Below are 26,465 nucleotides of genomic sequence, written 5' to 3' on the forward strand. Positions count from 1 at the left end.
TCTCTTCCACATCCACTCTATCTAAGCATTTTAATTTTCAATAGGTTTCAATAAGATTCCACCCCCCCCCCACCATTCTTCTAAACTCCAGTGAGTACAGGCCAAGAGCCATCAATCTCTCATGAAACTTAATGTAGCAAGCGCATACATCTTTGGGGTGTGGGAGGAAACCAGAGTGCCTCGAGGAATCATGCAGACTCCACACAGAAAGCAACTGTTCTGAACCCAGAACTCTGGCCTTTGCTGCCCACAACTATCTTTGTTCCAGTGAGAATGATCGTGCCTTAGAATTGTTCCTCAGGAGGACACTTCCGACCATGGCACGATCCTTGGCAATCCTTTCTGAGCCATCCCTGGTGCAATTGCACCTTTCCTGGAATGAGCCGAAACAGTTCTTGCTTCACCATTCGGCTGACTTGTGCCTTAACTGCAACTCAATCAAACTTGGCAATATTGGAGATATATTGGATGCAGTTCTGGATGAATTGGTTAAAACCCTTTTGTCTGAAACATTAATAGAAATCTGCACTTCCTGGAATGAGATTTAAAAAAAACAAAAGTGCTGGAAAACCCAGGAGGTCAGGCAGCATCTGTGGAGAGGAGAGGGTTTTAGTGAATGTCTTCAACCTGAATGTTCACTCGGTTTCTCTCTCCACTGATGCTAGCTGACCCACTGAGTGTTTCCAGTATTTTGTGTTTTTAAAAGTCTAGCATCTTTTTTTGGTATTGGTATTGATTCATTTTTGTCACATATACCAAGACACAGTGAAAAGTTTGTCTTGCATATGGTTTGTACAGATCAAATCACTACACAATGCACTGGGCTAGAATAAGGTAAAAGAATAATAATGCAGAATTCTGATTCTGAATAAAGTTTAAAAGCTACTGTAGGAGTGCAGTGCAAGTTGATGAGAGTAAAGCAGTGGATGTTGTCTATATGGACTTCAGTAAGGCCTTTGACAAGGTTCCGCACGGAAGGTTAGTTAGGAAGGTTCAATCGTTAGGTGTTAATATTGAAGTAGTAAAATAGATTCAACAGTGGCTTGATGGGAGATGCCAGTGAGTAGTGCTGGATAACTGTTTGTCAGGTTGGAGGCCAGTTGCTAGTGGTGTGCCTCAGGGATCTGTACTGGGTCCAATGTTATTTGTCATATACATTAATGATCTGGATGATGGGGTGGTAAATTGGATTAGTAAGTATGCAGATGATACTAAGGTAGGTGGCATTGTGGATAATGAAGTAGGTTTTCAAAGCTTGCAGAGAGATTTAGGCCAGTTAGAAGAGTGGGCTGAGTGATGGCAGATGAGTTTATTGCTGATAAGTGTGAGGTGCTACATTTTGCTAGGAATAATCCAAATAGGACATACATCGTAAATGGTAGGACATTAAAGAATGCAGTAGAACAGAGTGATCTAGGAATAATGGTGCATAGTTCCCTGAAGGTGGAATCTCATGTGGATAGGGTGGTGAAGAAAGCTTTTGGTATGCTGGCCTTTATAAATCAGAGCATTGAGTATAAGAGTTGGGATGTAATGTTAAAATTGTACAAGGCATTGGTAAGGCCGAATTTGGAGTATTGTGTACAGTTCTGATCACCAAGTTATTGGAAAGATGTCAACAAAATAGAGAGAGTACAGAGAAAATTTACTAGAATGTTACCTGGGTTTCAGCACCTAAGTTACAGGGAAAAGTTGAACAAGTTAAGTCTTTATTCTTTGGAGCGTAGAAGGTTGAGGGGGAACTTGATGGAGGTATTTAAAATTATGAGGGGGATAGACAGAGTTGACATGGTTGGGCTTTTTCCATTGAGAGTAGGGGAGATTCAAACAAGAGGTCATGAGTTGAGAGTTAGGGGGCAAAAGTTTAGAGGTAACACGAGGGGGAATTTCTTTACTCAGAGAGTGGTAGCTGTGTGGAACGAGCTTCCAGTAGAAGTGGTAGAGACAGGTTTGGTATTGTCATTTAAAGTAAAATTGGATATGTGTATGGACAGGAAAGGAATGGAGGGTTATGGGCTGAGTGTAGGTCAGTGGGACTAGGTGAGAGTAAGCGTTCGGCACCGACTAGAAGGGCCGAGATGGCCTGTTTCTGTGCTGTAATTGTTATATGGTTATAAGATCAGAAGGAGGTAGATTGTGAGGGCAAGAGTCCATTTTATCATGAAGTCCTTTCAAGAGTCTGATAACAGTAGGATTGAAACATATTTTAAATTTTTCTCAACTCAATCTACATACTTTGAAGCTTCAACCTTTAACACCCTCACCAAGCAATGAGATGCTGAGGAACTCAAATCAGGAGACATTGTGAAGAGGCAGAAGTTTCATGCAAGGGCAGAACAATAGATATTTCTCAAAGTGCTGTGTATGGCATTGAAATGTTGACACATAGACCTGTAAGTATTGAATTGGCTTTGTGTGATGGTTACGCCCACCAATTCATCAGCTCGTCAAATTTAGATTCTGTGTAGATCAGTTCTTTATTAACTTGTAAAGATCACATTCAGGAAACATCCTTTTGATGTCCTTTTGTAAGGATAGAATTACAAGAATAATACAAAAGGCCTGAGAGCCAGCAGAGACGTGATGAGATCAGAATCAGAATCAGAATCTAATATCACCAGCATATGTCATGAACTTTGATAACTTAGTACAATGATAACAGAGAAAAGAAAACTGTGAATTACAGTAAGTAAATATAAATATAAGTAGTGCAAAAATATTAGAGATAAAAAAGTAGTGAGGTGTTTTTCATGGGTTTAATGTCCATTCAGAAATCAGATGGCAGAGGGGAAGAAGCTGTTCCTGAATCATTGAGTGTGTGCCTTCAGGCTTCTGTACCTCCCTCATGACGGTAGCAATGAGAAAAGGTGGTGGGGTCCTTAATGATGGAGGCCGCCTTTTTGAGGGACCACTCCTTGAGGATATCTTGGATATTCCATGCCCAGTTTCCATGATGGAGCTGACTAATTTAACTAATCTCTGCAGCTTAGTTCGATTCTATGCACTAGGCGCCCCCCCCCCCCCCGTACCAGAGGGAATGAAGCTTTTTCTGATTCATTGAACATGTGCCTTCAGGCTCCTGTAACTTGCCCCTGTTGGTGGCAATGAGAAGAAAGCATGTCTTGGGTGGTAGCAATGAATGTGCAACAAGGAAATATGAAAATATGAAATATAAATTTTTGCCACTTTCTCTTATCTCCACTTCTGTAGATTCTGTTAAACCACAGATTGTTCCTGAATCTTTGGTCTTTGAGGCTCTTCCTCGATCAATCATTCACTTCCAATGTATTCCCTCTAGAAAAAGTGATCTATCTTCAAACCAGTTCATCCCTGTGGTACACCCAAATCTATACACCCTTAAGGTCTAGATGTGTATACGTCTGTGTACCTAATGTACATTATAAATGTGGCAGTACAACAGCTGTGAGGTAGCAGCCGTAGAGCATCCAGGTTTTTATGAATTACCTGCAAAAGTAAGGAAGTAATCTTAACGCATTGACAAATGACTGGAGCATTGAGTTCTGACACCTCATTTCAGAAAATGTGTCCGTGCTTTGAAGAGTGATTTCAGTTTCGTAGGGAGACTGTGGTTGTTTCTTTTACAGCAAAGAAGGGGGGGAGGGAATTTAATACAGGCATTTAGACAGGAGGGTGTTTTGCCCTCGGCCGTATGCTTGTAACCAGAGAGTCCAGATTAAGACAATCGGAAAAGAAAAGCCCAGAGGGGAGATCACCGGGTTTCCTTCTGCACTACTAAATATGATTATCCAGAATTCATTAGACCATAAGGGCAGATTCAGGCCACCGAGATGCTCCACATCGCATCATAGCTGATTTATCATCCCTCTCACCTCCATTCTCCTGTCTCTTCCCTGTAACCTTTGACACCCTTACTGATCAAGAACCTACCGACCTCCGCTTCAAATACACCCAATAACTCAGCCTTCACAGCTGTCTGTGATAATGAATTCCATAGATTCGTCACAGAAATTCCTCCATATCTCTGTTCTAAATGGGTATTCTTCTGTTCTGAGGCTGGGTTCTCTGATCCTAGACTCCCTCAACTATAGGAAACTCGCCCCCCCCCCACCATTCTTCTGAACTCCAGTGAGTATAGGCCTAGAACTATCAAACGCTCCTCATTTGTTAGCCCTTTCATTCCCAGAAATATTCTCTTAAGCCTCTTCTGGACCTTCTCCAATGCCAGTACATCCATTCTTAGATAAGGGGCCCAAAACTGCTCACAGTACTCCAAGCCTCAGTATTATATCATTGTCTAAAAGGACAGAGGAAGCAGATTTAGCAGCAACTCTCAGCAACAGTTTAAAGTAAATTTTATTATCAAAGTTCATATATGTCACTATATACAACCCTGAGATTCATTTTCCTGCTCAGCAAATCCATAGAACAGTAACTACAACAGGATCAATGAAGGAGCAACCAGAGTGCAGAAGATGACAAATTGCATAAATCCAAATATAAATAAATGGCAATAAATAATGAGAACATGACATAATGAGATAGAGAGTCCTTGAAAGTGAGATCATTGGTCATGAGAACATTTCAATGATGGGGCAAGTGAAGTTGAGTGTGGTTATCCCCTTTTATTCAAGAGCCTGATGGTTGAGGGTAGTAACTGCTCCTGAACCTGCTGGTGCAAGTCCTTCTACCTGATGGCAGCAGTGAGAAGAGGGCATGACCTGGGTGGTGGGGTTCCCTGATGGTGGATGCTGCTTTCTACGACAGTGTTTCGGGTAGATCTGCTGAATGGTTGGGAGGGCTTTACCCGTGATGTACTATACCTAATCCACTACTTTTTGTGGGATTTGCTGTTCAAAGGCATTGGTGCTTCCTTACCAGGCTGTGTTGCAGTCATTCAATATACTCTCCAGTACACACCTATAGAAGTTTGTCGACGTTTTAGATGTCATGCCAAATCTCTGAAAATTCCTGAGGAAGCAGAGGCGCTGGTGTGCTTTCTTCACAATTGCACTGATGTGCTGGGTCCAGGACAGGTCTTCTGAAATACTAACACCAAGGAATTTAAAGTTGCTAACCCTCTTCACCTCTGATCCTCCAATGAGGACTCCGTCATGGACCGGGGTCATGGATTGGTTGAATACATGAAAAGCCACCTAGTCTATAGCTACAGTATAATAAATAGATCTTTACATTGGGAAACTTATTCAAGGAGTGGCACAGTTTGCTCTTGTGCCCGACTAAAGTGGCCATTCCCAGGCCCAGGTAGTGGGCAGTCATGGGTTCTGCCTGAGTTGATTGCCTACCCTTCTTCCAGGGTGATGTCCAAGCCCATGTGTCTCTAAAGGAGGAGCACATGGTGTCCACAGGTGTACTGGTGGCCCTTTGGGACTGTGAGCACCAGAAGGACTCAAATGCATTCTGGATGGAGTTCTTTGGTCATTGGAATTAGTGAATTGAATTGACTTTATACCTTACATCCTTCACATACATGAGCAGTAAAAATCTTTACGTCGCCATCTGAATGTGCAATGTGCAAGTTATAGTAATTTGTAATAAATGGTATATACAGTAATATGTACAACAGAATAGTCAATATAGCTTAGAAATACAATCATGTCAGCGTAAGTTAATCAGTCTGATGGCCTGGTGGAAGAAACTGTCCCGGAACCTGTTGATCTTGACTTTTAGACTGCAGTACCGTTTCTCAGATGGTAGCAACTGGAGCAGTTTGTGGCTGGGGTGACTCCAATGATCATTCAGGCCCTTTTATCGCACCTGTCACTGTAAATATCCTGAACAGTGGGAAGAAGTTCACATTTACAGATGCATTGGGCTATCCGCACCACCCTCTGCAGAGCCCTGTGATTGAGGGAAGTACAGTTCCCATACCAGGCAGTGATGCAGCCCGTCAGGATGCTCTCAATTGTACCCCTGTAGAAAGTCCTTGGGATTTGGGGACTCATGCCGAGCTTCTTCAACCGTCTGAGGTGAAAGAGGTGCTGTTCTGCTTTTTTCACCACACAGCCGGTGCGTACAGACCAAGTGAGGTCCTCAGTGATGTGCATACAGAGGAACTTAAAGCTGTTCACCCTCTCAACCCAAGGTCCATTGATGTCAATAGGGTTGAGCCTGTCTCCATTCCTCCTGTAGTCCACAACCAGCTCCTTGGTTTTTGTGACATTGAGGGGGAGGTTGTTTTCTTGACACCACTGTGTCAGGGTGATGACTCCTTCTCTGTAAGCATGAATCAGTACTGCAATGTGCTATTGCAATCACCAATTAATCCTCCTTTGGAAAAGGTAAAAATCGCCGTGACACAATGATGCTAGACTGCTTGGTGTCTTTCTGCACGATTCTAGATGCTACCTACACTGGATTTGCTATTACTGGACTTGGGGAAAGTTCCATTTTCTTTAAAAGGGGCACTAAGCTATTGTTCCATCTCAGTTTATTTATTTGTTTAGTGATACAGTGTGCAATAAGCCCTTCCAGCCCCTCAACCCTAGAAGCCTTCGGCCCCAACAACCTAGAACCCCGATTAACCCCGATGTAACTACAGGACAATTTACAATGACCAATTTACCTACATGATATGTCTTTGGACTCTGGGAGCAGACCAGAGCACCCAGGGAAAACCCATGCATTCTGCGGGAAGGATGTACAGAGACTCCTCACAGGACGGAGTCGGAATTGAACTCGGAACTCCGGAATGCCCTGAGCCGGAATGGCCTCGCGCTAAAACCACTGTGCTACCATTTGAAAGATATGTTGAACTGAACTTGGAAGGCGTTCTGCCAAGATTCAGTCTTTATTGAATTTATGATGCGCTTGAAGTTATGGAACATGAGTTAGAAATTTACCTCAGACATCAATTGAAATGTGACCTCTTGGGACAAAACGGCTTAAATGAAAGTCAGGAAGGATGCCTTCTCATCCGGTCTATTCCCTTCATGCTGCAGTTAATGTGTATGATTTGAAGCACTGCTACATAAGGTTAAAACTACAGATATAAGAGTAACACACACAACATGCTGCAGGAACTCAGCGGGTCAGGCAGCATCTATGGCGGGGAATAACCAGTCGATGTTTTGGACCAAGACGGGAAAGGAGGGATAAAAAGTTGGGAGGAGCTGGCAGGTGGTGGATGAGGCCAGGTGAGGGGGAAGGTGGGTGGGAACAGATGCGCTGGGATCCTCGCTGGACTGGGGACCAGCCCCTCCTGGCGGTGCTGCTTGCACGTGTTTGCGCAGTGAAAGACCAGCCAGACTGCGGTGGCGACAGCTGCACTTGCGCGTGATGGGGAACTGCTGTGCCCTCGTCCTTGCAGAAACATGGCTCCAGGACGACATCCCATGCACCATCAATCTTCAGGCCGTGATTGGGTTAATATTATTGTGACTGTATGTGCTATTGTAATAGTGTGCGCTAATTGGCACCTTGGAATGCTGTTTTATTTAAGCTGAATATATGTGTGTGTTTGAATGAGGAATAAAAGGAAATGATGTGAGAAGTTATGCAGTGATAGGTGGAAAGTTAAAGGGCTGAAGAAGGAGGAAGTTGCTAGGAGATTGATACAGATTTACGGTATATACTGTTACTAATATAAAAGGACAGATACAGTGTGGAACAGGCCGTTTCAGTCCTTTGAGCTATGCTGCCAGCAGCCTACCGTTTTAACCCAAGCCTAATCATGGAATTGGCTTCTCTCTCTGAATACTGCAAAATGTCATCTCTGCCAAAAAGATACAGTACTGTGCAAAAGCCTTAGGCACGTATCTGTAACTAGGGTGCCTGAGAACTTTGCACGGCACTGTGTTTATCGGCATGGAGTGGAGAGTGAGTTTCTAAATCTGGTGGGAGGAAAGAATATTGGGAATGGTGAGGGTGGAGCATCGCGGAGGGATGAGGGAGCAAGGAGTGCCGGGGCGGGTACAGACACACCCAGCCCTGAGACACCAGGCAAGGTCATTGGATCATTACAGGTTGTCCGTCTGGTGCTTCCTGCTCCCTACACTCCCCCTTCCCCTTTTCCCAACCATGATTCCCTCTCCCTGCCCCCTTCCCACTCTCAGTCCACAATAGAGACCCATATCAGAATCAGGTTTATCATCACTCACATATGTCAAGACATCTGATTTTTTTGTGGCATTAGTGCAGTGCAATCTACATAGACTTATTGCCGTGCTGTGCAAAAGTCTTAGACACCCTAGCTATACATATGTGCCTCAGTTTTTGCACAGTAGTGTACCTAAACAACATTTGATCAGATAACACACACAAAATGTCTCGGCCCAAAACATCGACAGTGCTTCTCCCTATAGATGCTGCCTGGCCTGCTGCGTTCCACCAGCATTTTGTGTGTGTTGCTTGAATTTCCAGCATCCGCAGATTTCCTCGTGTTTGATCAGATAATTTCTTCTGCGCGCTGTTTGCTTCTTTCTGACTGTGCCAAAACTGCACACACTCATCATTAGTTCTTTAGAGAAGTTGTGGTGAGATGGCCTTTAAAGATCCAGGACTGATGGTTCATCACAGTTCGGGGTGTCGGAGGTCTGAGTTTACGCTGGTGTCCTCTGAAAGGAGTCTGTATGCCCGTGGAGTGCATGGGTTTCATCCAGGTACTGCGGTTTCCTCCCACAGTCCAAAAACGTACCGGCTAGTAGGTTAATTGGTCGATGTAAATTGTCCCGTGATTAGACGAATGCTGATTAGGTGGGTTGCTGGCGGCACAGCTTGAAGGACAGGCGGGCCTAATATGTGCTGCATCCCTAAATAAAACAAAATCTAATTTAAAAATTATGCATAGTCAAAGCCAAAGAAGCACATCATTTTGTCGGTTTGCCAGTAAAATTCCCTTCAGTGTATTTTTTTTTTTTTTTTTTTTTTTTTTAAACTTTTTTTATTGTTTTCAAATAGTTACAAAATAAAAGTGTATGAGAAAAAAAAAATGTTACCCAGCCCCCCTCCCCTTAACCCCTCCCCCCTAACATCCCTAAAAAAAAAGAAAGAGAAAAAAAAAAGGAATGCCTGGATATTGGAAGATCCCCACACGCTCCACGGAGTTCATAATAACTTTGGTGTATGCATTTATTTCTTTCCCCAAGTAACCAATTATTTCATCTTCGGAGCACCTATATATTTAATCCTGTCTTTTGTAAATAAGGGCGCCAAATTTTCAAAAATGTTTCATATTTATCTCTTAAATTGTAAGTGATTTTTTCAAGTGGAATACAGCCATAAATTTCGTTCTTCCAACGATCTATACTTAGATATGTATCCGATTTCCAAGTCACTGCAATAGCTTTTTTGGCTACTGCCAATGCAATTTTTATAAATTCTTTCTGATATTTATTCAATCTGGCTATCGGTTTTATCCCTTCAATATTACCTAGTAAAAGTAATGTTGGGTTGTGTGGAAGTTGTGTTCCAATGATTTGTTCCAGTAAAACTCTTAAATTTGTCCAAAAAGGTTGAATTTTGGAGCAGGACCAAGTAGAATGTAAAAAAGTACCAATTTCTTGGTTACATCGAAAACACTGATCAGATAGATTTGGGTTTAATTTGTTTATTTTTTGTGGTGTAATATATAGTTGATGTAAAAAATTGTATTGCACTAATCTTAATCGAACGTTTATTGTATTTGTCATACTCTCAAGACATAGTCTTGACCAGTTTTTTTCTTCAATTTTGATATTCAAATCACTTTCCCATTTTTGTCTTGACTTATGGACTCCTTGTTTAATTGCCTGTTTTTGAATCAAATTATACATACAAGAGATAAATTTTTTAATCTTTCCTTTTTGAATTAAAGTTTCTATTTCATTGGGTTTCGGTAGTAACATTGTTTGACCTAGCTTTTCTCTTAAGTAAGCCCTTAGTTGAAAGTAACAAAAAAGAGTGTTGTTTGATACTTTATATTTATTCTTTAATTGATCAAATGACATTAATATACCTCCTTCAAAACAATCTCCTATATATCTAATCCCTTTTTGAAACCAATTATATAAAAGTTGATTATCCATTGTAAAAGGGATAAGTCTATTTTGGATTAAAGATCTCTTTGCTAATAAGGATTTCTTTGTCTCATCGTCAACATTTATCTTATTCCATAAATCAATCAAATGTTTTAATATAGGAGATTCTTTCTTTTCCCGTATCCATTTAGATTCCCATTTATATATAAAGTCTTCTGGTATGTTTTCTCCTATTTTATCTAGTTCTATTCTGATCCACGCCGGTTTGTCTTTCTCAAAAAAGGATGCAATAAATCTAAGTTGATTTGCTTTATAATAATTCTTAAAATTTGGAAGTTGTAACCCTCCTAGCTCAAATTTCCATGTCAATTTTTCCAACGATATTCTTGACATCTTACCTTTCCAAAGAAACTTCCTCACATATTTATTCAGCTCTTGAAAAAACTTCTGGGGTAATTGTATTGGTAGTGATTGAAATAAGTATTGTAATCTAGGGAATATATTCATTTTTATGGTATTTACTCTACCTACTAATGTTATTGGTAATACCATCCATTTATCAAGATCTTCTTGAATTTTTTTCAATAGTGGTAAATAATTTAATTTGTATATGTTTTTTATATCATTATCGACTCTTATACCTAAATATTTTATACCATTTGCCGGCCATCTAAACTGGGTTATTGATCGACATTGATTATAGTCTCCTTTAGTAAGAGGTAAAATTTCACTTTTGTCCCAGTTTATTTTGTAACCTGATACTTTCCCATATTCTTCTAATCTATAGGATAATTTACGCAACGATTGCAATGGGTTTGTTAGATAAAGTAGAACATCATCAGCAAATAAGTTGATCTTGTATTCTTCTTGGTTAACTCTAAAACCCTTAATATCTGGGTCCATTCTGATCAGTTCAGCTAATGGCTCTATCGCCAACACAAATAAAGCAGGTGATAATGGACAACCTTGCCTAGTTGACCTTGTTAACTGAAATGGTGTTGAAATTTGACCATTTGTCACTACTTTAGCTTTGGGATTAGTATTTAAGGTTTTAATCCATTTTATAAAGGATACTCCTAATCCGTATTTTTCCAATACCTTAAATAAAAAATCCCACTCCAATCTATCAAATGCTTTTTCTGCATCTAAAGCAACTGCCACGCTCATTTCCTCCCTCTTCTGTGCTAAATGAATTATACTAAATAAGCGAGTTACATTATCTGCTGATTGTCTATTTTTAATAAATCCTGTTTGATCCATATGTACTAATTTTGGTAAGCATTTAGATAATCTATTAGATAAGATTTTTGCTATTATTTTATAATCAGTATTTAATAAAGAAATCGGTCTATATGATGATGGCTTTAAAGGATCTCTATCTTTTTTTGGCAATACTATTAAAATGGCTGTCGAAAAGGATTCTGGAAGTTTATGCGTTCTTTCCGCTTGGCGTATTAACTCCATAAGAGGAGGAATTAATAAATCTTTAAACTTTTTATAGAATTCAGGCGGAAAACCATCTTCTCCTGGAGATTTATTACTTTGAAGTGATCCTAGGGCTTCTTCGACCTCTTTCAATGTAAAAGGCATATCTAATCCCTTCTGTTCTTCCGTATTTAATTTTGGAAGAGTTATTTGTGATAGAAACCTTTCTATCTTGACATTGTCATTTTGTGATTCTGATTTGTACAACTCAGAGTAAAAATTCTTAAAAGCTTCATTAATTTCTAAAGGTTTATAAGTAATTTTATTTACTCTTGTTCGAATTGCATTTATTGTTTTAGAAGTCTGGTCTGTTTTTAGCTGCCATGCAAGAACTTTATGTGATCTTTCACCTAGTTCATAATATCTTTGTTTAGTTCTCATAATTGCTTTTTCCGTTCGATATGTTTGGAGCGTATTATATTGTAACTTCTTGTTAATGAGTTGTCTTCGTTTTTCTTCTGTCATATTTCTTTGGGATTCTTTTTCTAATTTCGTAATCTCTTTTTCCAATTGGTCTATTTCTATCATATATTCCTTCTTAATTTTAGAAGTATAACTTATTATCTGACCTCTCAAGTATGCCTTCATTGCTTCCCACACTATAAATTTATCATCAACTGAATGTGAATTTATATCTAAAAAGAACTGAATCTGTTTTTTCATAAAATCACAAAAGTCTTGACGTTTTAATAATATTGAATTAAATCTCCACCTATAAACTGATTCCTCTTTATCTGTCATTATCATTGTCATTATTAAAGGAGAATGATCTGACAGTATTCTTGCTTTATATTCCACATTTTTCACTCTATCTTGAATATTTGTTGATAATAGGAAAAAGTCTATCCTTGAGTATGTTTTATGTCTATTTGAATAAAATGAATAATCTCTTTCTTTTGGATTAATTCTTCTCCATATATCAATCAGATTTAAGTCTTTCATCAATGATAGAGTTAATTTTACTGCTTTTGATTTTGTAACAACCTTTGTTGATCTATCTAAAGCTGGATCTAGACAAAAATTAAAATCTCCACCTATTAATATTTTATCATGTGCGTTGGCCAAATTCAAAAAGACCTCCTGTATGAATTTTACATCATTTTCATTTGGTGCATAAATGTTCATAAGGGTCCATAGTTCTGAAAAAATTTGACAGTGTATAATTAGATATCTCCCCGCCGAATCAATTAATATGTTTTGTATTTTAATTGGTAGATTTTTGTTAACCAAAATTGCAACTCCTCTCGCCTTTGAATTAAATGAAGCTGCAATAACATTTCCAACCCAGTCTCTTTTTAATTTCTGGTGTTCTGTGTCTGTTAAATGAGTTTCTTGTAAAAAAGCTATATCTGTTTTCATTTTTTTAATATATGTTAAAATTCTTTTTCTTTTTACTGGCCCATTAAGCCCATTAACATTAAAACTTAAAAAGTTTAGTAGATTAGTCATTATTTTTTTTTATTATATTATTCCAATCTATAATAATACCTAATCTTTCCACTTTCATGGTATCTTGGGAAATCTTTATAAAAATCTCCGTGTTGCTATGTGTGTCCCCCCCAATCATCCAGGCTAAAAGATAGAAGAAAATTAAAATATAAAGAAAAAAACAAAATACCCCCCTACTAATGTTGTGGAAAAATAACACAACATTACCCCCCTCTGCTGTACGGGTCATGGCAACCGCCATGATTACACACGTGAATCCCGCAGTAACCGATCCAAAGCTCCCCAGCCCCCCCGCAACACAAAAACGTATATGTATAAGAAGAGAAAAAAAAAGAAATACCATTCTCATTTAGTATTTCTAAAATTTTGCTCCCCTTTTCTATAATATCCATAAATGTCCATCAATTCTGTTCGTTGGGTCTATCTTCATAGCGTATAGATGGAAGATCTTGTACAAACTCCTCCGCTTTTCGATAATCGGGAAAAAATTTTTTTCCTTCCTCCGAAAAAATTATCAGTGTTGCTGGATGACGCATTGTAAATTTGTAACCCTTTACCCATAAGGCTTTTTTCACTGGGTTAAATTCCTTCCTCCTCTTCAACAGGTTGTGACTTATATCAGGGTAAAAAAGGACTGGTTTTCCTGCTATCATCAATGGCCCGTTTCTATTTTTGGCACTTTGGGCGGCAGCCTTCAGGATCTTTTCTTTGTCTTGGTATCGTAAACATTTTATCAAAATTGATCGTGGGTTTTGATCAGCTCGAGGTCTTGGCCTTAAGGATCTATGAGCCCTTTCGATCTCAATTGGAGTTTCTCCTTCCATTTCCAACTTTTCAGGGATCCATTTTTGAAAAAAATTTATTGGGTCTTCTCCTTCTATATCTTCTTTAAGTCCAACAATTTTAATATTATTTCGTCTACTGAAATTTTCAAGCTTATCAATTTGTTCCATAAATTGTTTTCTTTCTGATGCCCAAGCAGCATTTTCATTTTCTATTTTGTCCATTCTTTCAACCATGTCCTCCGTTGTAATTTCCAAGTCCGTAATTCTTTTTTCCATTTTTTCCTGTCTCTTTGTCATTTTATCAAGCATAATCTCCATTTTGGTCATTTTTTTTTCGAGTCTTTTTTGATTATTTTTAATTATTTTTAATGTGTCTAATTTACGCATTATTTGCCTCAAAGTCTTTTCTATATTTCTAGAAGGACTTTTAGCTTCTTCTTCATCTGATCCTTCCGAGACACTTGACTCTCCCTCCGATTCGCTATCACTTTCAGTTGCAGTGGTAGCTGGGCTTTGTAGTTCTTGTTGCTTCCGTTTGCGCATGCTCCGTCCTTCGGGTTTGCGCAATTCACGATGACCCTTCCCTTCAGGAATGGCCATTGTTGCCGCGGTCTCTTGTTCCGCCTCGCCGGTGGCACAACGTACCTGAGACCGGGGTACCTCGGCAGACGTGGGCCCCGCTCCTGTTCCAACTTGCGTAATCTTCCCGGTATTAGTTTTCTTCATCTTCCTTCTTTGAGGCATTGCTTGACACAGTCCGGAGTAGTTTATAAGTAACTTTTAGAAGATACTGACTAACTTTTCTTCATTTAGACATTAATTTATTAACTTTTTACGGGAGAGCCGGGTTCCAGCGTCTCGATCCTACGTCATCACGTGACGTCCCCCCTTCAGTGTATTTTTGTTAAGGGTTGTATTTGTCTTTCAATTAAACAGTGAACGCCTCTTCTAGTCCGTTACCTTTGATGTCCAAAGAGCCAGTAACAACAACTTGCGTTTCTAAGAAAAGCGAGAAGAAACTGTAGTGCTGGAAACCTGAAATAAGATTGTCGGATGCTCTTAAACGTTTGAGCAGCAGCAGTGGTGAGAGAAACAGAGATCCTGTTTCAGGTCGAAGGTCTATTGTCAGAAGTGAGTCAAAGAGAAAACCAAGTTCAAAGTAAATTTATTATTAAAGTACATATACGTCACCATATACAACAATGAGATTCACTTTCTTGCGGGCAATCGCAGTAACTACAAGAAACACAGCAGAATCAGTGAAAGTCCACATCCAACAGGATGGACAATAACCAGTGTTTAAAAAACCATCAAACTGTGCAAATACAAAGAGAAAGTGAAGAAGCAAAGTAATAATAATGATAAATAAATACATAAGCAATAAATATTGAGAACATGAGATGAAGAGTCCTTGAAGGTGAATCCATCAGTTGTTCAGTGATGGGGTGAGTGAAGTTGTCCCCTCTGGTTCAAGAGCCTGATGGTTCATGAACCTGCTGGTGTGGGTCCTGAGGCTACTGTACTTTTGTTGATGGATGCAGATGTGCTTTCCTGTGTCAACACTCCCTGCACATGTGCTCAGCGGTAGAGAAGGCTTTACCCATGACGGAGTTGGCCATGTCCAAGATTTTTTGTGGGCTTTTCCATAAAATTGCATACCATACCAGGCCGTGACGCAACTGTAGGAAGTGTTGAGTGATAAGGACGGATAGAACAAAGGGAATCTCTGTGACAGAGCGAGACCAGGGCATTGGATTTAGCACAGTTAAGTGGTGACTATGCTTCGTTTTGCGTGTTCTGTGTTGAGAATTGCAGGGCTGTGGGGCATGCCCAGCAGGTCAGGTTGTGCTAATGGAAAAAGAAAAACTGACCCTATTTCTCAGATGGGTGACCTAAGCGGCAGCAGAGGAGCATATTGGTTAGTGTTACACTATTACAGAGCCAGTGACCCAGGTTCAGTTCTGCTGCTTAAGAAGTTTGTATGTTCTCCCTATGACCACATGCTGAATTGGGCAGCCTGGGCTTGCTGAGCCAGAACGGTCTATTACAGTATTGTATCTCTAAATAATAACAAAGTACAGCAGAGTTGGCCATTTCTGATGCAGACAAAGAAACGAAGTCAGAGTGATCAATATTGAGTCTGGAAGACTGCAACGTGCTCAGACAGAGGATCAGGTATTGCTTTTCAAGCTTCATTGGGCCTTGTTGGCACAGTGCAGAAGGTTACAAACAAATCAACGTGGGACTGGAATGGAAAATTAAAGAATCAAGCTACTGCTGAATAAATGCAATCTTCGCCCAATTTGGATTTTGTTGCTGCAAAATAGCAGAAACCACATTCACTTACATTCCTGCAATGGGAGACAGAAAATGCACGCCAAAGGGCAGTGTTACAATAGTCATGGGGGATTTCAATATGCAGGTAGATTGGGAAAATCGGGTTGGTGCTGGTTTCCAGGAGAGTGCCTGCTTTTTAGAGCAGCTCCTGGATGAGCCCACTAGGGTATCAGCTATTCTGGATTGGGCGTCGTGCTGTGAACCGGAATTGATTAGAGAGCTTAAGGTAAAAGAACCCTTAGGGAGAAGTCATCATAATATGATAGAATTCGCCCTGAAATTTGAGAAGGAGAAGTCAGATGTATCAGTATTACAGTGAAGTAAGGGGAATTACAGAGGCATGAGCGAGGAGTTGGCCAGAATTGTTTGGAAAATAACTCTAGCAGGGCAGCAATGGCTGGGATTTCTGGAAGCAATTCGGAAGGCATAGGATATATACATCACAAAGAGGAAGGAGTATTCTAAAGGCAAGATGACACATTTGTGGCTAACAAAGAAAGTCAGCCACCATAAAAGCCAAAGAGAGGGCATATAATAGAGCAAAAGTTGAGTAGATGGATGCCAAGTTGCAAATAAAATTAGACTACACTCTTCCAGCAACACTGGCAAAAACACACTGAAACAGGTCTGTGTTGTCAACAGTGCTGTCCTTCAGAGAACGAGGTTAACCTGAAAGTCTGGCTGAACTCTTTCTCTTTGTGGAGAGAAGATTAATTGTTTAATGTGACCACCATAAGGGCTGAGCAAATGGTGTGGACATGAGCAATCTGTTAGCTTTAGACTTGGGGCAGTGGAACAGAAGGACACATGTTTTAACTGGACAAGTCTCTCACAATACCTGAAATAGCAACATAATTCTATCAAAAAGACACCACTTAGGGATAGTTACCTGGAGATTGATTGCTTGATTGATTTGTTTATCAATGGATTGATTGAGTTATTTGTATATTTATTGATTGGTGGAGATCTGAGTGTTGCAGACAAGGGCAGTTATTATTGCCCACAAACACAAAAAAAACAGCAAATGCTGGAAATCCAAAGCAACACACACACACACAGAATGCTAGAGGAACTCAGCAGATCAGGAGTAAACAGTTGACATTTCAGGCCCAGAACCTTCTTCAGGACTTCAGGACTTTATTGCCCCTACCTGATTGCCCTTGAGAAGAAATGGGTGGTGTGATTTTTGTAAGGTGCTGGAGACGGTGGAACATGTGATCATAGTGTGCCAGAATATTCGTTGGAATGTGGGAAGCTCTTTAGACAATTATTGGGTAGATCTGGGATGTCGAGTTTGCAGGATATTCTGGCACGTGAGGCAGGGGCGGTTAAGTCGTGCAGGGCCCTGGTGAACTTTTTAATTAAAACAAGTTTGGGAGGTAAGATCCAGTCCCCATCATGACTTCCTTCATACTCCATTACAGTAGGTGACGGTAATGCACCTTCCTGATAGATGTGAGCCGCCATTAGCACAAAAAAGAAGAAGCAGCCCTTGAGAAGATGGTGGCGAGCTGTTCTTTTGAGTTACTGGAGTCATTCCGGTGATGGTGCTCCCACGATGCTATTGGGGAGAAAGTTCCAAGGTTCAGCCACTGAAGGACAGGCAATATATTTCAAAACCTGAGTGGCATGGGCTTTTGAATAGAAACATGCAAATGTTGGTGTTCTATGTCTCTGAGGCCCTCATCTTTGGCAATAGCTGTCACTGTTTGGATGGTGCTGTCGGATTAGGCTAGATGAATAACTTCAATTTGTAGGTGGCACACAGGGCGGGCACTGTGCACCCATGGTGGAGGGAATTAATGATTCCATGTTTCGGGTGACAATTGAATCAAGGTCTCGAGCTTTTGAGAGTTGCTGCATCCAGGCAGGGAGGGAGTATTCCATCACACCCCTGACTTGTGCATTGTAGGTGCTGGAGATACTTTGGAGGACCCAGAGATGAATCATTCGTCTAAGGTTACCCAGATTCATAGTCAAATGTGATTGAGCCAAATTAATTTTTGGACTAATTTTTCCCTCCCCCTCCTTCTATTCCACACTCTGGCCTTTTACCTCTTCTCACCAGCCTATCTCTTCCCCCGGGTCCCCTCTTCCTTCCCTTTCTCCCATGGTCCACTCTCCTCTCCTATCAGATTCCTTCTTCTCCAGCCCTTTACCTTTCCCACCCACTTGGTTTCACCCATCACCTTCCAGCTATCCTCCTTCCCCTCCCCCCACATTTTCATTCTTCCCCCTTCCTCTTCAGACCTGATGAGGGTCTCGGCCCAAAACGCGAACTGTTCATTCATGCTGCCTGACCTTCTGAATTCCTCCAGCATTTTGTGTGCATGGTGCTTTGGATTTCCAGCATACGCAGATTTTCTCTTGTCCACGATTTGTAGTTTCTAATTACAACTCAGTCATCGCGTTCACTTCCTAGAGTCCCAGTAGAGCCCAGTTCTCCCACATATCTCCCATTGTACCCATGGTCTTGTAGGTAGACAATTACGTGCAAGTTCATAGCAAGGGCACACACTCGAGATATATGTGGCCCTATGCAGAATGTAACACTTCAACAGCGCAATGTCAGCCAGGATTACTGCGCTGGTCCCAGGACTGAGACAAAAGCAATTTTCTGATTAGACAGGAGGAATGTTAACCACTGAGCAACAGTTGACAAGATTGAACATAATAACCCTGCCTTCTCAGTGGATAAATGGAAGAAATATAATTCAGTGCAACTTGCTGTAACAAGAAAAAACAAGTTAGTAACCAGCTGATTCAGAACAGCCCCGAGAGCTGTGGAAGCCAAACATAATAATCAGCACACAAAAGATGCATAACTTTCAGTAACAGCTGATGGAAAATATTCCAACAGCTGCTTTCACGATGAGATTGCGGTAATATGAGGATGTGAGAGAGAGAGATAGCAAGTGTGAAAGAAAAAGAGTGAGGAGCAATTTTTCCCTTCCCCCTTCCCTCTTCCTTCTTCTTCCATTGCTCTCTCTGTCTCCCCTCTTACCCCACTCTTCTCTTCACCTGTCCATCAACTCCCTCCGGTACCCCTCTTACTCCCCTTTCTCCTATGTTTATTCTTCACTCCAGTCAGATTCCTTCCTCTTCACCCCTTTACCTTTTCCAATTATTGCCTTCCAGTTTCTTATTTCACCCCACCCACCTGGGTTCACCTATCACCGTCTAGCTTGTACCCCTTCCCCTGCCCCACTTTCTTATTCTGGCTTCTTCCCCCTTCCTTTCCAGTCCTGATGAAGGGTCTCAGCCCAAAACATTGACTGTTTGTTCCTCTCCATAGATACTCCCAGCGTTTTGTGTGTGGTATCTACTACAGGGATTCCCAACATTTTTTATGCATTGGAGTCAAGGAATCCGTGGACCCCAGACTGGGAACCCCTGCTGTCTTGCGAGAGTGAGAATTGAGTAAGGCATGAGGGAGAAAATGAGAGAGGAAGTGCAAGAGTGAAAGAGGAAATGTGGAAAGGAGAGAGAGGGAATAAGAAAGAGTCAGTGTGAGTGAGGGAAAGAGATGGAGTGAAGGCAAGAAAAAGACAGGGTACTAACATAAACACAAGAGATTCTGCAGGTGCTGGAAATCCACAGCAAAGCACATAAAATGCTGGAGAAACTGATCTGATCAAGCAGCATCTATGGAAAGGAATAAACAGTCGACATTTTGGGCCGAGGCCCTTACAAGTGTCTCGAACCAGTCCTAGTGAAGGGTCTCAGCTCAAAATATTGACTATTTGTTCCTCTCCGTAGATGCTGCCTGACCGGCTAAGTTCCTCCAGCATTTTGTGTGTGTTATAGTGTACTAGCAAGATGACCATGTTAGCTGAAACTGTTTGCCCTTCATATTCTGTCACCTGTGCCTCAGTGTTTGACTTTCCTGTCTCGTGGCTGATATCCCAGCATGCACTGCAGGAGTGCAACTTTGCCAGACCCTTCTGGTTAAAGCATTAAACCAAGCCCATCCAAAAGTTCAAAGTTTAAAGCTCAAAGTACATTTATTATCAAAGTATGTATAAATGATGCAACCTTGAGATCCGACTGCTTACAGGCAGCCACAAAGCAAGCAACCCGGAAGAGCCCAATTATAAAAATGTGCAAAGAGAGGGGAAAAAAACACAAATCATGCAAACAGTAAAAGCAACAACAGCATTTAGAATGAAATTGAGTCCAATAGCCTCAACCTCAGTTATCGCACAGTGGAGCAAGTCGCAGTGGAGCTTGCAAAGACAAAGCCTGAAGCAGCCGGAGCAGTCTCACAGCCAGGTGGCTGTAGAGGATTTCACAGCATTACTTTCCATTTTGATCCCCTCTACTTAGTTCCATCTCCTTTGCAGACTTTCCTTTGGGCACCTCAGCAACCTGGGCTGTTTGCTATCTTCGCGGCTGCCGCGAAGACTCCATTAATTGCTGAGAGTACATCACCTCAACAGTAAAGCAGCCGGCAGTCCAGCATTATGTGTTCCTCAGAACATTTCAGCCATGGTGATGTTGAAGCCAGGAGGACTCTTAACTTCAACACAAGAGATTCTGCAGATGCTGAAAATCCAGAGTAATACCACAGTGGATGCATTCCATTGGCCCTTCACTCAACCCTGGAACATCTGGACAGCAAAGGTGCACACATCAGGATGTTCTTTATCAATTGCAACTCTCATTCAGTACTACCATCTCCTCAAAACTAATCACAAAGATTCAGTACCTCCTTGTGCAATTGGGGGCTCAATTTCATCACCTGTAGACACCAGTCATTTCAGATTGGCAACAAGATCTCCTTCACGATCTCCCATCGGCACAGGAGCGCCACAAGGCTGTGTGCTTAGCCCCCTGCTCGACTCACTTTACACTTATGTCTGTGAGGCTAAGTGCAGCTCCAATGCCATATTCAAGTTTGCTGTCAACATCACTGTCACTGGCCAAATCGAAGGTGGTGACGAATTAGCCTATAAGAGGGAGATTGGAATCTGACTGAGCGGTGCCATGGCAACGACCTCTCCCTCAGTGTCAGCAAGACCAAGGAATTGATTATTGACTTAAGGAGGAGGAAATTGGAGGTCCATGAGCCAGTCCTTATCAAGGATCAGAGGTGGAGAGGTTCAGCAACTTCCCCTCTGTGTTATCATTTCAGAGGCCTGTCCTGGGCCCACCATGTAAGTTGCAATTACCAAGAAAGCACAACAGTGCCTCTATTTCTTTAGGAGTGTGCAAAGATTCGGCATGACATCAAAAATTTTGACAAGCTTCTGTAGTTGTGTGGTGGAGAGTATATTTACTGGTTGCATCACAGCCTGGTATGAAAACCCCAATGTCCTTGGATGGAAAATCCTACAAAAGTAGTAGATACAGCCCAGTCCATCACAGGTAAAGCCCTCCCCACTACTGAGCACACCTACACGGAGCTATGATGCAGGAAAGCAGCATCCATCATCAGGGACCCCCACCATTCAGGCCATGCTCTCTTCTCACTGCTACCATCAGGAAGAAGGTACAAGAGCCTCAGGACTCACACCATCAGGTTCAGGAACAGTTTTTACCCCCCAACCATCAGGCTTGTGAACCAGAAGGGATTAGTTCATTTACCCCATCGCTGAACTGTTCCCACTGAAGTGGACTCACTTTCAAGGACTCTTCATCGTGTTCTCAATATTTATTTATTTATTATTATTTATTTTTCTCTTCTTTATTTCCTCATTTTGTTGTCCTTTGCACAGTGGTTGTTTGTCTGTCTGTTGGGTGTGGTCTTTCGTTGATTCAATTGTGTTTCTTGGATCTGTTAAGTATGCCCGCAAGAAAACAAATCTCAGGGTTGTATACGGTGACATATATGTACAGATGATGTACTTTAATAATAAATTTACCATGAACTTTGAACTTTGAACTCAGCAAGTCAGGCAATCTGTGGAGAGGAGTAAACAATTAACCTTTTGGGCCAAGACCCTTCATCGAGATAAATCAACTGAGTGACTGCAAGAAACTGCAGATACTAGAGTCCGGAGCTACAAACAGCCCGCTGCAGCAATTCAAAGGGTCAAGCATCGTCTGTAGGAGGAAAGGAATTGCCAAGGATTTCTTTTCTCCAACAGATACTGCTCAACTAACTGAGTTTTTCCAGCAGATATGCCTGTTGCCATAGACACAACCTGTCCTGTTTCTCGTGTAACGTGCTGCATTTTGTGCATTCCAAGTTCAGTTTCAGTTTCAAATTCCTGGTTGTTAACTCCTCTGAAGATCTACCCTGGGCCCAACATATCGATTCAGTTACAAAGGAAGCATGCTTTATTTTATTGAGGCTTTGAAGAGATTTGGTATGTCACCAAAGACCCTAGGAAATTTCTGTAGATGTACTACACAGAACATTCTGACTGGTTGCTTCATCATCTGGTATGGAAGGGCCAATGCCCAGGGTCAGAAAAAGCTGCAGAGGATTGTAAACTCTGCCAGCGCCATCTTGGCCAATGGCTTCTTCACCGTCAAGGGCATCTTCAAAGTGCGATGCGTCAGAAAGAGCCCCCATCACCCAGGACATGCCTCTTCTCATTGCTACCATCAAACAGGAGTTACAAGAACCTGAAGACACACACCCAACATTTTAGGAACAGCTTCTTCCCCTCTGCCATCAGACTACTGAACAGACAGTGAGCCTATGTACACTACCTCACTATTTTTTTCTCTGTCTTTGCACTACTTATTTAATTTGATTTTTTAAATATATATTTCATATTTCTTATTCAAATTTATAGTATGTTATATATATTGCACAGTACTGCTGTTGCAGAACATCTAATTTCATGACATAAACACAAGAAATCCTCCAAGAGATGGAAATCCAGAGTGACACAAAATGCCGGAGGAACTCAGCAGGTCAGGCAGCATCTGTGGAAAAGAGTAAACAGTCAACTTCGAGCCATGACCCTACTTCAGGACATATGTCAGTGATAATCAGGCTGATTCCGAATCTGATTCAGTGCGTTTAATTCAGTACTGGCTCACATGATTTACAGAGGCCATAAACGTAACATTTCAAATATGAGGATGTAGAGGAATATTCTCCCAGTGTGGCAAATCCACGGAGCATCTGCATTGAATACCCTGATCTGTTTGAATGCTTTACTTGATTAAGTGGCTCTGCTACAACCTCATATAATCGTCACCTGGTACTGTGCAAATGAGGGTTCACCGAACAATAGCCCTTAGCTAATTAATATTAATTGATCCAGACAAATTTAATATTTAAATTAAATCTTATATTCAACAAACTCCAGGGTATTTTGTCGTTGTCATTAGGCTTCTTCTCCCGTCGCAGATCATGGCATTGTGCTGTGCATGATCTTCCAGAGGTGACTGCTACACATTGTTAATCTTCCTGCAACTTTGAGGGATTGCTTCGTCTGTGGCCCTGTGGCAAGGCTTCCCTGCTTTCTGGAAGTTAGAGTGCTTGTGCACTGGTTGGACTGAAGTGCAGTGGCGGTGGGGGGGAGGTGGAGGGTGAATTTCAACAACTGGCCAATTGGATCTGCTGTAATGATGCTGGAGGAAGAATTTGTAGAGTTGTAGAATGAATATCACCACATAGGTCATGAAATTGGTTAACTTGGTGGCAGCAGTACAATGCAATACGTACATGATAATATAAAAAAATAAATCAATCACAGTAAATAAACGGGGGCCTCCGTTGGTCAGAGTTGACCATGGATATTGCATCCTAGCTATCTAGATACGCAAGCCTGGGCAGCATGATATGGAGAGCAAGCTGTTGCCCGTGTAGCAAGCTCCCCCTCTCCACGCAGCTGGTGAACCCAAAGGAACGGCAGAGACTGATACAGTTTGGTTCCAGCACTGTCGCAGGAGTTGCCAGTCAGCATTGAACTCAGTGTAGGGACTCCAGCTTCAAATTCTTCCTTTGGGTTTACTCCCAAAGCCTTTCCTATGAGTGGGTTTAGCAGCGGGAGGTTTGAGATCAGAGTTCTCCTTCTCCGCGATGAGCTGCCAACCACGGCTGATGAGCCCCATCTGCCCGAAGCAACTGTTTTTAAGGCGCTAGTAACCCACGTTTGCATATTCTCCTGTAAGCCACACATGAAGGCCAGGAGCTGGACTTGGTTGTCAAAGGCTATTTGAGGCGCATACCATTGGGAGTATTTAACAGGTATTGGGAGCTTGTCCCCATTACCACCCCCAGCTTTAACAACCTTAAGGAACCAGTAAATATATATAAATGTACAGTATATATTAAATAGTTAAATTAAAAATAGTGCAAAAACAGAAATAATAAAAAAAGTGAGGTGACGTTCATGGGTTTAATGTCCATTTAGAAATGGGATGGCAGAAGGGAACAAGCTGAATTGTTGAGCGTGTGCCTTCAGGCTTCTGTACCTCCTTCCTGATGGTAACAATGAGAAGAGGGCACGTCCTGGGTAGAGGGGTCCTTAATAGTGGATGGCACCTTTCTGAGGCACCACCCCTTGAAAATGTCTTGGATTCAACGGAGTCCAATCCCCAAAATGGAGCTGATTAATTTTATGTCTCCCTGTAGCTTCTTTAGATCATGTGCAGTAGCTCCACCCCCATCCCTCACCATACCAGACAATAATGCATCCGATCAGAATGTGAGTTCAAATCCCATTTGGGGAGCTTAAGTTCATCAGGAATAGTAATTCTAACAGAAGGTGAATCTCTGGAATTGTCCACACCAGAGAGCTGTAGAGGTAAGATCACTAGAAGTATTTAATAAGGAAGGAGATACATGTTTTTGAAGTTCTGGGCCTACGATTTATGAATTGGACTGTAGCTCATTTGGACTCTTCCAGCTTTGTGCATTATATTCTGTGTTTTCGCCCGTTATGTCTTGTTGCTGTTTGCGCAATTTGTTTTGTTTTTTTAACACAGGGAGTGGTTTGGGGCTCGGGGGTTTGATGTTCTTGGTGCTGTTCGTGTGATTTGTTTGGGGTTTTTTTTGCACGAGGAGGTTGGTTGGTGTTTGATGTTCCTGTTACTGTTTTTTTTTGTGAGTGGCGGGATTTGTTGTTCTTGCTGCTGTTTGCCCAATTTGCAGTGGGCTGGGGTTGATGTTTTTCTTTGAACAGCTTCCATGGTTTTCTTTGCTTCGTGGCTGTCTGGAAAAGGTGAATCTCAGAGTTGCATATTGCATACATACTTAGATATTAAATGTACCTTGAGTCTTGAAAGATCAAGGAATTGTGAGCTGTGGGGAACTGGCATGGGTGAACAGAACAGATATGATCATATTGAACACTGGGATAGGTTTGAGGGGTTGATTGGCCTATTTTTGCTCCTACTTTCCTCTAGTTTTAAGATGCATTCTGGCTTACTGCTGCCATTTAAAGACTGATAAAGCACTGGGCACATGAAGAAAGACCGGTTATAGGCAAAGGGGGGGGCACAAGACAGACTGCGGAGAGCAACTGACTCAGAACACTGGAGTTTGGGATCCCATCGTCGGCTAGTCTGGGGATCAATATGGAAGATCAAAGACTGAAGATCAGTCGGAGACTAGAAGTCAATGCCCAATGGCCAAAGCCTGGAGAGTGGAATCTGGAGGCCTGTCCAGGAGTGAGAATACTCACTGTGTGTGTGGGGGGGGGGGGGGGTGGGGGGGTCGGTGGGAGGGAGGAATGGGGCCTGATTTTGCCATTGTTGTTTTGTTGCTTCTTGTGTTCTGGTGTGGTTCTGCCAAGAATTGTGGTGACGCTGTTTTGGTGACATTTGTGGGCTACTACCCCCAGCACATCCGCAGATGTGTTGATTGTTAACCCAAATGACATGTTTCACTGTATGTTTAGAAGTACACATGATAAATAAACCTGAATCTGAAATCAGCAGGCCAGAAGAGGGAAATGAACAGACGTCATTTTGGGCCAGGGCCCTTCATCAGGACTAGGAGTGGAGAAGGGTGAGCGGGATGCACCAAGTGCCAGCTCAGACTCAATGGGCTGAAGCACATTCTTCTTGTCGTTGAAAAGTCTGGACAAATATGTAGAAATAAATCAGTCTGGGCCCATATCTTGCTGTTTCTGAAATTATCGAGGCTCCCATCTGCTTCTTGGGCAAAAAATACCTTCCAGGCTGGTGACACCCAAATCCAATGAGTGACCAGCTTCCAGATAAGCTTTCATCCCTGTTTCCATCTAGAAGGTTCTTTGGCAAGCCAGGTGCTTCTGTTTATTCTGTTACGTACCCGTGACACGTGACAGTGGTACCCTTGTCACGTGACTGGGGTTGAAGTTATACTGGACATGAGGTAATGGTCTTGTGATGGTGGAGTGATGTCATTTTCCCGCCAGTAGAGGTCATGTGACAGGTTTTTTCTACAGGGTATAAAAGGAAGACCCACCCTGTCAGGTGGGGCAGTTCGTGGCTAGATTTGCCAAGATGACTTCATGTTACTGTGTGATTTAATGTGATGACGCAGTTTAGTTAAAAATGAAGT

At 41.7% G+C, this 26,465-nt stretch overlaps 1 protein-coding gene across 7 annotated transcripts in view; it reads left to right on the forward strand.

The window, feature by feature from the left end:
- LOC140734734 (netrin receptor UNC5D-like) overlaps window positions 1–26,465 on the forward strand; it is an 820,373-nt gene that overhangs the window by 738,898 nt on the left and 55,010 nt on the right. The gene's annotated exons all lie outside the window — the stretch shown is intronic.

This window comes from Hemitrygon akajei, chromosome 1 (assembly GCF_048418815.1).
Source record: "Hemitrygon akajei chromosome 1, sHemAka1.3, whole genome shotgun sequence".
Lineage (NCBI taxonomy): Eukaryota > Metazoa > Chordata > Chondrichthyes > Myliobatiformes > Dasyatidae > Hemitrygon > Hemitrygon akajei.